The sequence below is a fragment of the Bos mutus genome, chromosome 7 (genome assembly GCF_027580195.1).
Source record: "Bos mutus isolate GX-2022 chromosome 7, NWIPB_WYAK_1.1, whole genome shotgun sequence".
Classification (NCBI taxonomy): Eukaryota; Metazoa; Chordata; class Mammalia; order Artiodactyla; family Bovidae; genus Bos; species Bos mutus.
This window is the reverse complement of record NC_091623.1, coordinates 39,080,007-39,094,860: the sequence shown is the minus strand read 5'-3', so window position 1 is coordinate 39,094,860 and position 14,854 is coordinate 39,080,007. Positions and strand designations below refer to the sequence as shown.

Sequence of the window (14,854 nt, the reverse complement as noted above, 5' to 3'; positions counted from 1 at the left end):
CAGAGGAGCCTGGCGGGCTACAGTCCGTGGGGTCACAAAGAGTCGGACACGACTGAGCGACTAAGCACAGCACAGGATAATTCCAGTCTTTTCACTTTGTACGCAGTACTTTGATAAACTGTATCAAAAAATTTTTTTGATAAAAAAGAAAAATTTTCCATTATTTTACGTATAGCTCAACTAAATCTCAGTGAAGACAGTCTATCTCATACCACATTTTCCATGGAAGAATAAGAAACATTTTTTCCAGACAAAGAAAGATGAAACATTTTGCTTTATAAGAAACTATTTCTGAGACTGTGGTTCATTTTATTCTGTAACTTAGAATAAATATCACTTCTGCTTCTAAATGCATCTAGCTGTGGTCTCAGCTTTGACAATAATTTTTTTCTCTCATTATTAGGAATTTCAAAAGAAAGATGAAGAGCTTAGATGAATAAAAACGGAAACAGAATCTGGCAGCTGAGACACACTCCAGCCCACACTGAGGGCTTGCTTATCTACACCAACATTCTAGGTCAGGGCAAATATAAAAGGATTCAAAGTATGGTACCATTCCTTGAAGAATGACAAGTAAAGAATTTTTTAAACAACTCCATAATTAACTGATTATGTCTAATTATTAAATTAGTAGAGATGATAAACGGTTTAGGAATTAAAGGAAATGGTATCCGACAGATAATTATTCCATAGATGTCAAACAATGTATGTAAGACTATTCAGTTCAGTAGTGTTTAGAATTTTTTTAAAAACTGTAAATATTCATTAAAAGGAATTGACTACATAAATTACAATCAAAGCTACTACATTTGACTGTAACTGAGAAACCGTTTGAAGGGAGTACCATTCAAATCTAGTCTATGTGAGTTTGCTCAGGACTCAGTCTTCACAATGTACGCGGTGGACGTGATCGTGGCACACAAACCCAGTGGAGTGCCATTCAGCCCTAACACAAAAACGAGAAAATCCGCGAGTGGATCTGGAGCCATCATCAAGAGCTATTACCAGAAAAAAGTAAGATACAGAACTAGGTTTGTTTACATTGTACAAAAAGAAAGCAGAAAAATAGAAATTAAATGTACTTGTAAGTGCACAAAATATTTCTAGAAGAACACACAGCGGCTGGGACACAGGAATGAGAGGAGACTTTCATCATATGCCCTTCTGAACGTTTGAAGTTTGTTTTAAGTGAACATACTGATACACAAAGATTAATGAATTAAAGAATTTTTGCAAGAATCCTTCAAGCTAGGTGTCAACAGTACAAGAACCAAGAACTTCCAAATGTACAAGGTAGGTTTAGAAAAGGCAAGGGAAACAGAGATCAAACTGCCAACATCCAGTAGATCATAGAAAAGGCAAGAGAATTCCAAAAAAACTTCTGTTTCATTGACTACACTAAAGCCTTTGACAGCGTAGATCACAACAAACTGAAAAATTCATAAAAGTGATGCGATTACCAGACCACCTTACATGCCTCCTGAGAAACCTGTATGCAGGTCAAGAAGCAACAGTTAGAACCGGACATACAACAATGGATTGGTTCCAAATTGGGATAGGAGTGTGTCAAGGCTGTATATTGTCACCCTGCTTATTTAACTTGTATGCAGAGTACATCATGAGAAATGCTGGGCTAGATGAAGTACAAGCTGGAATCAAGACTGCTGTGAGAAATATCAATAACCTCAAATATGCAGATAACACTACCCTAATGACAGAAAGTGAAGACGAATTAAAGAGTATCTTGACAAGGGTGAAAGAGGAGAGCGAAAAAGTTGGCTTAAAACTCAACATTCAAAAAACTAAGATCATGGTAAGTGGTCCCATCACTTCATGGCAAAGATGGGGAAAAAATAAAAACAGTGACAGACTTCATATGTTGGGCTCCAAAATCACTACAGATGGTGACCAGCCACGAAATTAAAAGACGCTTGCTCCTTGGATAAAAAACTATGACAAACCTACACAGCATATTACAAAGCAGAGACATCACTTTGTCAACAAATTTCCATACAATTAAAGCTATGCTTTTTGCAGTAGTTGTGTACAGATGTGAGAATTGGATCATAAAGAAGGCTGAGCACTGAAGAATTGATGCTTTTGAACTGTGGTGTTGGAGAAGACTCTTGAGAGTCCCTTTGACTGCAAGAAGATCCAACCAGTCCATCCTAAAGGAAATCAACCCTGAATAGTCATTGCAAGGACTGATGCCGAAGCTGAAACTCCAATACTTTGGCCACCTGATGCGAAGAACTGACTAATTTGAAAAGACCCTGATGCTGGGAAAGATTGAAGGCGGGAGGAGAGGGGGATGACAGAGGATGAGATGGTTGGGTGGCGTCACCGACTCGATGGACATGGGTTTGAGCTTAATGTGGGAGACAGTAGAGGACAGGGAGGCCTGGTGTGCTGCAGCCATGGGGTGGCAAAGAGCAGGACACAACTGAGTGACTGAACAACAACCCAAAAAGGTTTGATGAGAAAGAGAAAAAAACTAATGAAAGCTGGAGTAACCCAGGAAAGTTTCCTAGAAATGGCAAGATATGAGCTAAGATTTGAATAATCATGATTTAGATTATAAAAGATCAAAAAGGAAATGTATTTCAGGAAGCAATATAGAGAAAATAAGTGAATAAGGGGTAAAGTAAGAAAGAAATGTCTCCAAAATCGAGCTGAATGTTGCAAACAGTGGCATGCCGATTGATCTCTTGCTCTTCTAAAGTTAAGGAGACTAATAAGGCTCCAACCCCTTAGTCACTGGTGTTAAGGCCAAACGACAAAGTCATGAACGTGAGTATTAAATGATTACCTTGCTGGTGCTAGTTATACAAGTGTGTTCGGTTTGAAAAATTTCCTAAAGCTCAGCATCCGTGATTTGTGTACTTTTCTATATGTATGTTACAGTTAATTAAAAGAGAGAAATATAGATTTTAATATGGAAGCTAGGTATAAAATAGGTTGATGAGAGCAAAAATATAAAAAAAGACATAAGAAGGAAAATTAATAAGTCATTATAGCTATACAGCTTGAGAAATGAGGATCTATCATTGACAATGTCAGTGAGAGGTAAAAAGGTACCAGGCTTGACCTGATAAATGGATTTAAGGAAGAGACAGATGATACAGGACAAGTTTAAGACTTTTATAAGAAATGAAGATAATATCAAAAGAAATGGAAGAATGACAATATGGAGCTACTTTAAAGAAAATACCTTCATTTCAGCAGGAAATAAATGCTTAGGTAAAGCATCAAGGCTAGAAGACACAAGTCTGAGAGTCAAGTGCTTAAAAGTGATCAAACTAAGACTGAGTGTTGACAGAAAAGCAGATCATTAAGGACAAAGCCCATGAGAATCTGTCAGTGGAGGAACTGGAGGAAAAAAGCCAAAGGGTAGAAATTAGGTAGGCAGAAGAATAAAAGAGGTTTGACAGTTACAGACACTGAGATTTAAAAAAAGAAGTTGTTAGCAATGTCAAATGTCAGAGAGAGATACGAAAACTGCAGAAAGTCATTATTAGAATATTCAGGTAAAGCCATCATAGTAAAAGAAGTACTTCAGAAGCTCCTACCGCCAATAACAAACAAAAAGAACAAAAGATCGTTAAGGAAAAAAACAAAAATTTAAACACACCATCAGCAAGTAAAGGAGTACAACTTCAGGCCACAAGCTTCACTACACAGTTTCAAAGGGAAAAAAAGGGAAAGTCCTGGCACTCTAGGCAGCATGCAAATGTGCCCCAAAACTACCCAACTTCTAGAAGAAATCCTGAGGAGTCACACTGGATACCCCAACATGAAAAGAGGCAGCAGAGACCAAATAGGCCCACCAAGGGAAAAATCAAGAGAACAAAGAAGCAAGCTTCTCTGGACCAAGACAGGACCTCAGAAAAAATGCGAGGGCAGCCTTGCCTTGCCATTTTCCAGGGCCCCGTGAAGAACTGGTGGATGAGGTGAAACCCAGGAGTGCAGGGTGGTTAGTGGACTCTCAGGAGACAGAGAGTCTCTCAGGGCTCCAGACAAGGCCAAACTCAGTCCCAGCCCATACCACCCCAGCCCTCGGTCACCAGGCTTACATCACAAATAAGCCAAAGTCAAAAGTAAGACCTTTTCATCTCATGGACAGAGGAGTATAGTGCGCTACAGACCACGGGCTGCAAAGAGCTGAACACAACTGAGCGACTGAGCACGCAAAAGGAAAGCCTGGCTTCTGATCCAGGTAACGTGGCAGAGGCCATCTTTCCCAGATCCGCCCCACCGAACACAGCTGTCAACACTGGGAATAGCAAAAGGGACAACCAAAGAAGAACTCTGAAAAGTCGAGGGAAAGGAGGTAGAGTCCTTTGGCCCCAGGCCTGGGAGAACGACAGAGGCAGAGGCAGGGTATCCTGGGCTCCCTCACCCAACAGGAGAAGGTGGTCTGTCCCTGGCTGCCCACCTGCTCGTCTGGGAACAAAAGGCCGTCGGTGAAGGCCAGCTCCCCAGGGATGCTACGGGGGTCCCTCTGGCAACATGGGGCCAGCCAGCACCAGCAAGACAGACAGACGGCGAGCCTCCTCAAAAATGAACAGCCAAGAGAGACAGTCTCCTTCCCATCAGGGCCCAAGAATCCCCCTTTTGGCCAAGAGAAAGGGAACACGGCAGGAAGAACCAGTGATGGGGACCCGGCCACAGCAAGAGCCCACAGCAGTCCTCTCCGCCCCACAGGCCCCAGGTTCTCCTGCCCCCAGAAACTCCGGAGCTGGTGCAGGGAACTGGCCAGAGGGCTGAGCTGCAGTAGGAGGTCCCGTCCAGGAAGCCCCTGCTCCCTGCGAGGCTAGGGTGCTCCTCTCCTGCCCAGAGGTGGCAGGGCAGCAAGGGGCACAGGGAGGAAACCTGATCTCACTCCTTCCCTAACCAACCAACAGCCAGCAGCTCAGCCCAAGAAGAACGTCCTCTACTCCCTCAAGCAGCACCAGCAAGGACCAGCGGGAGCCCTCGTGACACCAGATCAAGCAAACAGAAGTAACAGCATGAAGACCCTGAAAACGAGCTGTCGCTGGAACCACAGCCCACGAGAACAGGCCAACGACTGCACGCTAAATCTAAACACCGATGGACTGCCTGTAAAAATAAAAGATTGAAATAGGCCCCAGAGTCTCCTAACCTAACAGACAAAACATTGAGGCTTCAGTTGAAACTCACGTGTCATATCAAGAACCAAGAAAAAAAAATTACAGTTGAAACAAGATAAACAACTAATACCAACATCAAGATGAATCAGATGTCAGAATTATCAGAAGAGGATTTTTAAATCCAACACCATAAGAAACTCTTCCACAATCAGTTATAAATTCTCTTAAAACAAATGCAAAACAATAGTTATAAATTCCCTTAAAACAACTGTAAAAATAGGAAATCTAAGCAAAAAAATAGAAGAAATTTTTTCAATATATGGACATTATAGAAACTAAAAATGCAATAATGGGAATAAAAAACCTCACTAGATGGGCTCAGGAGTAGACAACAGAGGATACAGTGAATGTAAGAATACAGGAATAGAATTCAATCAATCCAAACAGAAAGAGAAAACAAACAGAAAATAAGAATAGTAATAAAGCCTTGGGGACCTGTGGTACAATAACAAAGACCCAACATTTGGGGACCTTCCCTGGCATTGACATGGCTAAGACTCCACACTTCCACCATAGGGGGTGAGGGTTCAATTTCTGGTGGGAGAATAAGATCCCATATGCCATGCAGCCAAAAAATAAATAATATTCTAAAGTCTTAAAAAAATGACCCAACATTTGTATCATCTTGAGTTCCAAAAGAAGAGGAGGCAGTACGGCTGAAAAGAGTATTCAGAAAAATATGTGATTCTTCACAAGTCAGAAATCAAGACAGTGTTTTATCAGTAGAGGACAGACAACAGATCAAGAGGAGAGAGGAGAGAACCCACAAACCGACCCACACAAACATGTTCAACTGTTCTTAGACAAAGGTCCAGAAGCAAGTCAGCAAAGAAAACAAGCCTTTTAATAACGACACTGAAGTGACTAGGTAACTATAGGCTAAATAAAAGGGAACAAAATGAACCCTGACCTAACACTGTACACAAAAATTAATTCAAAAGAATCATAAACTTAAACATAAAACTGGAAAACTTTCAGAAAAAAGAAAACAGAAGCAAAATCTTCAGGATCTTAACCTAGGCAGAGTTCTTAGACTTCAAACAAAACACACAATCCAAAAAAGGAAAAAATTGATAAACTGGGCTCATCAAAAGTAAAAAGGTTGCCCTGTGAAAGTACATGTGAAGATGAGAAAAAGGCAAGCCATAGACTGGGAGAAAATTGTGCAAACCACGTATCTGACAGAGAACTAGTACCTAGAATTCATAATCTCTCTCAAAATTCAACATTTAAAAACAACAATCCAACCACAAAATGAGAAGATGACAGACATTTCACAGAAGAGGGTATAAAAATGGCAAATGAACACATGAAAGGGTGTTCAACATAAGCCAGCCCCTGGGGAAACGCAGTCAAACCACAGTGGGATACACTTCACACCTATCAGAATGGCTAAATAAAACACGGCAAGACCAAATGCCTGTATGGATATGGAAAAACTGGGTTGCTGATTTGCTACTGGTCAGCAGACAAGAAGTGGTACAGCCACTCCAGTTTCTCATCAAACTTTAATTCAACACCGTATGACCCAGCCATTGCACTCTTGGGCATTTATGCATAGAAATGAAAACACATCCACAAAAAACCTGTACCCAAGTGTTCACAGCAGCTCCATCTGGAAAAGCCAAAAGCTGGAATCGGCACAGAGACCCTTCAACTGGTGAATGCATACAGTGGAATACTACCCACGTTAAAGGAGAGCAATCTCTTGACACAGACAGCAACTTGGATGAATCTCTAGGAATCCTGGTGAACAAAAAAGTCAACCCGACAGTTATATACTCTATGATTCCATTTATATAACATTCTTGAAGTAAAAAATCTTTGGAAAACAACAGATTAGGGGTTTAGAGTTTATGCCATGGTTTAGGGTTTAGAGTAAGCGTGGTTATAGAAGGAGAATACCAAGGATACCAGAAGTAGTGCTGGAACTGTTCAGTATCTTGGTGGTAGTGCCGGATAGGTCAATCTAGACTGGTAATAAAACACTATAGAGCTTAAGAGACACACAGCAAAGGAGTGCAATTACAACTGGAGAAATATATGAATAAGGTCAGTGGATTATGTCAATGTTAATACGCTGGTTGTCATAGTTTTACTAAATTTTACTAAGAGGGGAAATGGGACCAAATATAAAAGGATTATTATTTCATATGATTGCATATTAATCTACAATTACCTTCAAAGTTTTTAAAAAAGTAATGCCGGACCTCAAACTATCGGTTGGGGGAAGAATAATAACGTGGAGAGCATGTCACAAACTTAGGTACTTTCTTCCACAAGTCATAGGGCAGAGATGCCTATGTCAACCACAAAGAAGGCGAAAAAAGAAAAATATAAGGAAATTATACAGTCATGTTGCAGACAAAAATTACGAAGAAAGACATAGCGCAGGTGGGGGGTATAATACAGACTTCTTTGTAATCTAAGTTCCAACTAGGCAAGGAATAACTCTGCTCTCTTCCCTCACTAAGCTCTTCAGTGCTTGAAACTGTGCCTTGCATGCTGCTGCTGCTAAGTCACTTCAGTCATGTCCAACTCTGTGTGACCCCATAGACGGCAGCCCACCAGGCTCCCTCGTCCCTGGGATTCTCCAGGCAAGAACACTGGAGTGGGTTGCCATTTCCTTCTCCAATGCATGAAAGGGAAAAGTGAAAGTGAAGTCGCTCAGTCGTGTCCAACTCTTAGCGGCCCCGTGGACTGCAGCCTACCAGGCTCCTCCACCCATGGGATTTTCCAGGCAAGAGTGCTGGAGTGGGGTGCCAATGCCTTGCATAGTACACAATAAAAATCTGGTACATGAACTAACTGGTTGCATCTCCCCTGCCTTATACACACATCTCCATATGCCCTACAATCCACACTTAGCCCTCTTAATTCTTTAGGATACTCAATGATTCTAGATATTAATTCTATCATTACTTGTAATACTAAGTATTACGTTTACAACCCTGATCTATACTATAGGTTAGAATTCAAATCCCTTTGCCTGGTAATCCAAGATGGTCTCAGATCGCCTTCCACCCTCAAAAGCAGCACCACAACTTACTACCTATGGTCTCTGACTGTCTCACAATCATACCTCTCTGCCTTTGGAGATGTTCTTCCTTCAGTCTAAATGTTTTTGTCCCTTGTCCACCTGGAGAATTACCAACAACTAAATTGTAAAGCCATTTTTCTCTATGAAACCTTCTCTGACCATCCTTACAATCATCACTACCCAGGACAATTTAGGTGTTCCTTTTTCTCAGCTCTCAGGGATCATGTATGCACATGTGATTAATATAACACTTCTCACAGTATAATTATTTATTCAGGTGTATCTCTCCCATCATACTATGATCTACATGAAAATAAGAATATTACATATTTTCATCTTTCTATCACGGGGGCTAATATTACTATTCATATGCAATAGGCATTCAATTTATCAAATAATTGCAAGAGCGAATTCATTTTTTAAAAAGATTTATAAATGAGATTTTAAAACAAAAATTCCTATAATTTAGTGGATACTAAGCACAAATCGGGGCTTCCCTGGTAGTTAAGTCATGAAAGAATCTACCTGCAAAGCAGAAGACTCAAGTTTGATACCTGAGTTGGGAAGATCCCATGAAGAAGGAAATGGCAACCCACTCCAGTATTCATGCCTGGAGAATCCCATGGACAGAGGAGCCTGGTGGGCTGCAGGCAGGGTGTCACAAGAGTTGGACACGACTTAGCAACTACACCACCACCAACTACAAGGCAGGCAGAAATAGAGTAATATACAAAAGGACATGCATGTTATTAGCAAAGATGTTCATTTTAAAATACCATCTTTTTAAAAGGTAAAACTAATAAAAATCCTAAAAAACTACTGACTTTTAGACTTATTTAAATCTTTCTTATTTAATGGTATTCAGTTTGGTATTTAGGATAGAGTAAGTTATCTCGAATTTTCAATTCACCATAAATAGTGATTAAAGACTTTAAAAGAACCATTAAAAGTTGCCATATTTTCAAAAATTAGAATTTCATTCTGTATAAAATACATCTATAAATATATACTGCTTAGACAAAAACTGACATTATTAAACAGCAAACTATGAAATACCTAGTTTCTTTGGGAGGACAATGGAATTCCAATGGCATATTTTATAAGGATGTGTGTAAGTATCTAAAATGCCTCCTGATTTTCAACTTTTGGATTCACAACTGGCAATGTTTTTTTTTTACATCCTCTAAATACACAGATGAAAATAATGTTTTTATATAGCATAAGGAAATTTTAATCTGTATTTAATACTTCCTTTGAAGTAAGGGGAATTTATTTTAACACAGATGGTATATTGTAGTCAAAAATATTTCCTTAAATATTCCCTTTCTTAACACTGAAAAAAAATCAAATATACCATGGAAGATATGCTTATTTAGAAAAATCAAAAGATAAGTGAATAAAAGCTGTGTAAAGAATCAGGAAGCCTTTCATTCTTCACCCAAGACAGATGTTCACAAGCTAGAAGAAATTTAACAGAGTTTGAATCTATAATCCTTAATCAATAAAACCCATCAAATCAGTTTATGGTTCAAGTTACTTTATCAGAAAATGTTTGCTCATTGATAAAGACTATAAAACCATTAACCAAAGAACAAAAATAATTACTTAACGGTATTTCTTACCTTTCATATGCTTCAATACTGACAGAAGTCAGACTATCTGAGCAGAATTTTAAGCTGCTTGCAGTAAGACAGAAAAAAAGTCACAAAAAGCCACCGAGTGTGCAAGTAAGAACCACAGTCACAAACCAAAAGCTGACCTCACGTGAATACAGAACAGGGTGCTTCTTCAGAAGCAGTTAAGCAGGCAGAAATGAATGATCACCAGAGTTTAACTACAAAGACAACATCATTCATTACCAGTTAATATATACTGACCTTGACTGCCTTTCAGATATGGATCCTAAAACTTCTCCCACACTTTCCTTATTTCAAAGTGTCGCTTTAGATTAATTCAAAATAAACGGTGCTTTTATCTTGCTGGCTTTTAAACTTGTATACCTGTGATGGATTCATTTTGATATTTGGCAAAACTAATACAATTATGTAAAGTTTAAAAATAAAATAAAATAAAATAAAATAAAATTTAATTGTTTCCTGGTTTTTTAATTGCAGTATAACTGCTTTACAATGTTGTTAGTTTTTGCTGTACAAGGTGAATCAGCTATGTACAGCCCCTCCCTCTGAGCCTCCTCCCACTCCACCCAACCCTTAGGTCACCACAGAGCAGGCGCTGAGCTCCCCGTGTTACACAGCAGCTTTCCACTAGCCATCTATTTTACACACCGTACTGTACACATGTCAGTGCATCCAACTGAAACTGCAGGAGATTATCAGACCGCCTGCTGGAACAGCGTTAACAGACAAGGATGTTTCATTGAGAGAGAATACTGAATAAATTTCTGTTTATTGATTATGCCAAAGCCTTTGACTGTGTAGATCACAATAAACTGTGGAAAATTCTGTAAGAGACGGGAATACCAGACCACCTGACCTGCCTCTTGAGAAACCTATATGCAGGTCAGGAAGCAACAGTTAGAACTGGACATGGAACAACAGACTGGTTCCAAGTAGAAAAAGGAGTACGTCAAGGCTATACATTATCACCATGCTTATTTAATTTATATGCAGAGTACATCATGAGAAACGCTGGGCTGGAAGCAGCACAAGCTAGAATCAAGATTGCCGGGAGAAATATCAATAACCTCAGATATGCAGATGACGCCACCCTTATGGCAGAAAGTGAAGAGGAACAAAAGAGCCTCTTGATGAAAACGAAAGAGGAAAGTGAAAAAGTTGGCTTAAAGCTCAATATTCAGAAAACGAAGATCATGGCATCCGGTCCCATCACTTCATGGGAAATAGATGGGGAAACAGTGGAAACAGTGTCAGACTTTATTTTTCTGGGCTCCAAAATCACTGCAGATGGTGACTGCAGCCATGAAATTAAAAGACGCCTACTCTTTGGAAGGAAAGTTATGACCAACCTAGATAGCATATTCAAAAGCAGAGACATTACTTTGCCAACAAAGGTCTGTCTAGTCAAGGCTATGGTTTTTCCAGTGGTCATGTATGGATGTGAGAGCTGGACTGTGAAGAAAGCTGAGCGCCGAAGAATTGATGCTTTTGAACTGTGGTGTTGGAGAAGACTCTTGAGAGTCCCTTGGACTGCAAGGAGATCCAACCAGTCCATTCTAAAGGAGACCGGTCCTGGGTGTTGTTTGGAAGGAATGATGCTAAAGCTGAAACTCCAGTACTTTGGCCACCTCATGGGAAAAGTTGACTCACTGGAAAAGACTCTGATGCTGGGAGGGATAGGGGGCAGGAAGAGAAGGGGACGACAAAGGATGAGATGGTTGGACGGCATTACTGACTCGATGGACATGAGTTTGGGTAAACTCTGGGAGTTGGTGATGGACAGGGAGGCCTGGTGTGCTGCGATTCATGGAATCTCAAAGAGTCGGACACGACTGAGCAACTGAACTGAACTGAATAAATTCTGTGTGAGGTTGAACAAAATGTTCGCTTTGAAATTAACTTTTTTTTTTTCATTTTAAAAATGTATTTGAAATACTGATATTTAAAATTATTTGGGCAGAGCAGGATTATTAACAGATTTTTTTGTGTGTTTTAAGCTAACCCAACAAGTATTTATTGAGTAATCATGGGAGTGATACTGTTAGGGATGCAAAGATAAATAAAATCCTGGATTACTGGCCTTCAAACAAGTTACGATGTATTAAGAACAAATGCAAGGAAGCCTGGCTCTGTGGTAAAGAATCCACCCTCCAGGCAGGATGCAGGTTCAATCCCTGGGTTGGGAAGATCCCCTGGAGAAGGAAATGGAAACCCACGCCAGTATTCTTGCCTGGAAAATCCCATGGACAGAGGAGGCTGGAGGGCTACAGTCCAAGGGGTTGAAAAAGAGCTGAACCTATTTGCCAGCATATTCCTCAGTGCCGGGAATACCAAAATGCATAAAATTACAGCCCCTAGTCTCAAGAAGCTCACCACCTACTAGGTGTAACAAACAGGGAAACAAACAAATGCCATACAGGATTAAACCGGTTCACAAACACAGGTCGGTTATAAGCTCAGTGGGGATACATCCAGAGACCATCAGCGAAGCCTTCACAGAATATGAAAGCCTGAGGTACAAAGTACCTGAGGTACAGCTGAGCAGAGCACTCAAAAAAAAACATCATTTCACAATCATAGGTGTGTCATGCTGTACACCTTAAACTCATACAATGCTGCATATCAATTATATCTCATTAAAGCTAGAAAAACTATCGTTAATTTAAAAAAAGAAAATCCCTGGCAAGCCTTGAGGAATAGTCATGAAAGAAGCGCAAGTACACGCACGTCTCTCTGCAAAGGTGTGCGTAGGAGGAGGCTTTGGAAACACTCCTGGGTTGAAATCCTAACTTAACAGGTCATAGCTGAGTAACTGTGCATTTTAATTAACCTCCTAAAAGATCTTATCTTTAAAATAGGGACAGTAATACTGAGTTTGCAGGGTTGTTGTGAAGATCAGAAGAGATGTATTTAATATGCAAGGCTTTGGAGAGATATTAAGAAGCAGTCATTGCTAAGAAATCATGAGAGACAAAGCTACACAAAGAACATGGAAGAGCAGGTGATGGAAGAGGGCTCCTTTCTAAACACAAGTCTGAACACAAGCAAAGACAGCAGGTGGGAAAGTGGAGACCACGTGTGTGAACCACGGCTACTCTGAAGGAAAATGGGAACAAAAGGTTAAAAGGATCAAGTATGGCCCCACAGCATACAAATCAGTATGTCCCAACTTATGAAAATATAAGTTATCTAGGTTCAGTTCAGTTCAGTCGCTCAGTCGTGTCCGACTCTTTGTGACCCCATGGACCGCAGCACGCCAGGCCGCCTTGTCCATCACCAACTCCCAGAGTTTACTCAAACCCATGTCCATTGAGTTGGTGATGCCATCCAACCATCTCATCCTCTGTCGTCCCCTTCTCCTCCTGCCCTCAATCTTTCCCAGCATCAGGGTCTTTTCAAATGTCAGTTCTTCTCATCAGGTGGCCAAAGTATTGGAGTTTCAGCTTCAGCATCAGTCCTTCCAGTGAATATCCAGGACTGATTTGCTTTAGGATGGACTGGCTGGATCTCCTTGCAGTCCAGGGGACTCTCAAGAGTCTTCTCCAACACCACAGTTCAAAAGCATCAATTCTTCGGCACTCAGCTTTCTTTATGGTCCAACTCTCACATCCATACATGACTACTGGAAAAACCATAGCCTTGACTAGTTATCTAGGTACCTCTTGACTTTTAACTCTTCCTATATGATCAACTATTATAAAAGAGTTCAATTTTCAAATTAAGGCCAATTTTTTTTTTCCTTTCAAAGAGAGTTACAATGTAGGGAGAAATAAAAAATAATTTCTCTCACAGAACGTTTCCGGTTTCCACTGAACAATTTAATCCCTGTTCCATATCCCAGACTCTTGAACCAAAAGTCTCACCCTTCTCTGGTCCCTTATTTTTTTCAGGTTTTATCTGAACCAATTCTAGCTCTAATTTCAACACCTCAACAATACACTGGTCTAAACTGCAGGTCGAATCATTACCGTGGTTGCCTAGGGAAGGTATCTGTCTTTTTGCTCAGGGTCTCAATGAAAGACTTTCATCCATTCATTTATTCATCCAATAAGTACTTCTAAAAAATCTACAATACGCCAGACGCTGAGTGAGGTCCTGAGCAGGGAGATAAGAAAAGTTCTGGCCACAGCCTCGGGAAGTTTACAAGAAGAAAGGAAGAGCTCTAACATCAAACAGTGACTGCTCTAAGGAATCCCTGTACCAAGAGCAATAAAAACACAGACGCACAACAGAGTCCTGGCTGAAGTAAAAGGAAGGAAAAGCCTTCACAGACAGCCCCAGGACATTCAGAGCAGTGCTTTCCTCATTGCCACTTTCTTCCTCTCCTCCAACCAAAATATGACTCTCCCCACCTGGAAAATATTGCTAAAATCTTACCTCCTACTTTCTCCCCGCAAATCTCCACTTGTTCCTAAATGCCGTGTAATGCTTAAAGAAAACCAACCAAATCTGTGAAACGCAAAAGCCAGCAAGGAAGGAAGGAAGACAACAGCGACTGCAGGCCAGTCCTACGCAAGCACCAGAGGCAGCAGGTACCGAAGTCTCTTCTCGTGCTTAGCTGTGCTGGCCTCTACGCACTTGCTTATGTGTCACCAGCATTTCAGTCTACTTTCCCCTTGAAACTGTGCATTTTTCAAAGATGAAAACATAGGCTGCTACAGCCTTATAATGCCCACAGCAATTACATACACCTTCCTAAGGAAAAAACAACTGGTTATGAGCTGGGAGTGGGCCATGGTGGATGGGGGAGTAATTCCTGCAGATTTCTGTTGTTTTAAGCAAACTTTAATTGCCAGCTGGTGCCTACCTGCCAATGCAGGAGATGTAAGAGACACAGGTTTGATCCCTGGGTCCAGAAGATCCCCTGGAGGAGGGCATGGCAACCCACTCCAGTATTCTTGTCTGGGAAATCACACAGACAAAGGAGCCTGCCGAGCTACAGTCAATGGGGCCACCATGAGTCAGACACGACTGAAGCTACTTAGCACACACACACGTACACCAGT

General features: G+C 40.7%; 1 protein-coding gene across 2 annotated transcripts in view; it reads right to left on the bottom strand.

Annotated features, from left to right (window-relative positions):
- Nucleotides 1–14,854, bottom strand: part of FER (FER tyrosine kinase) — a 460,352-nt gene that overhangs the window by 423,526 nt on the left and 21,972 nt on the right. The window lies entirely within an intron of this gene.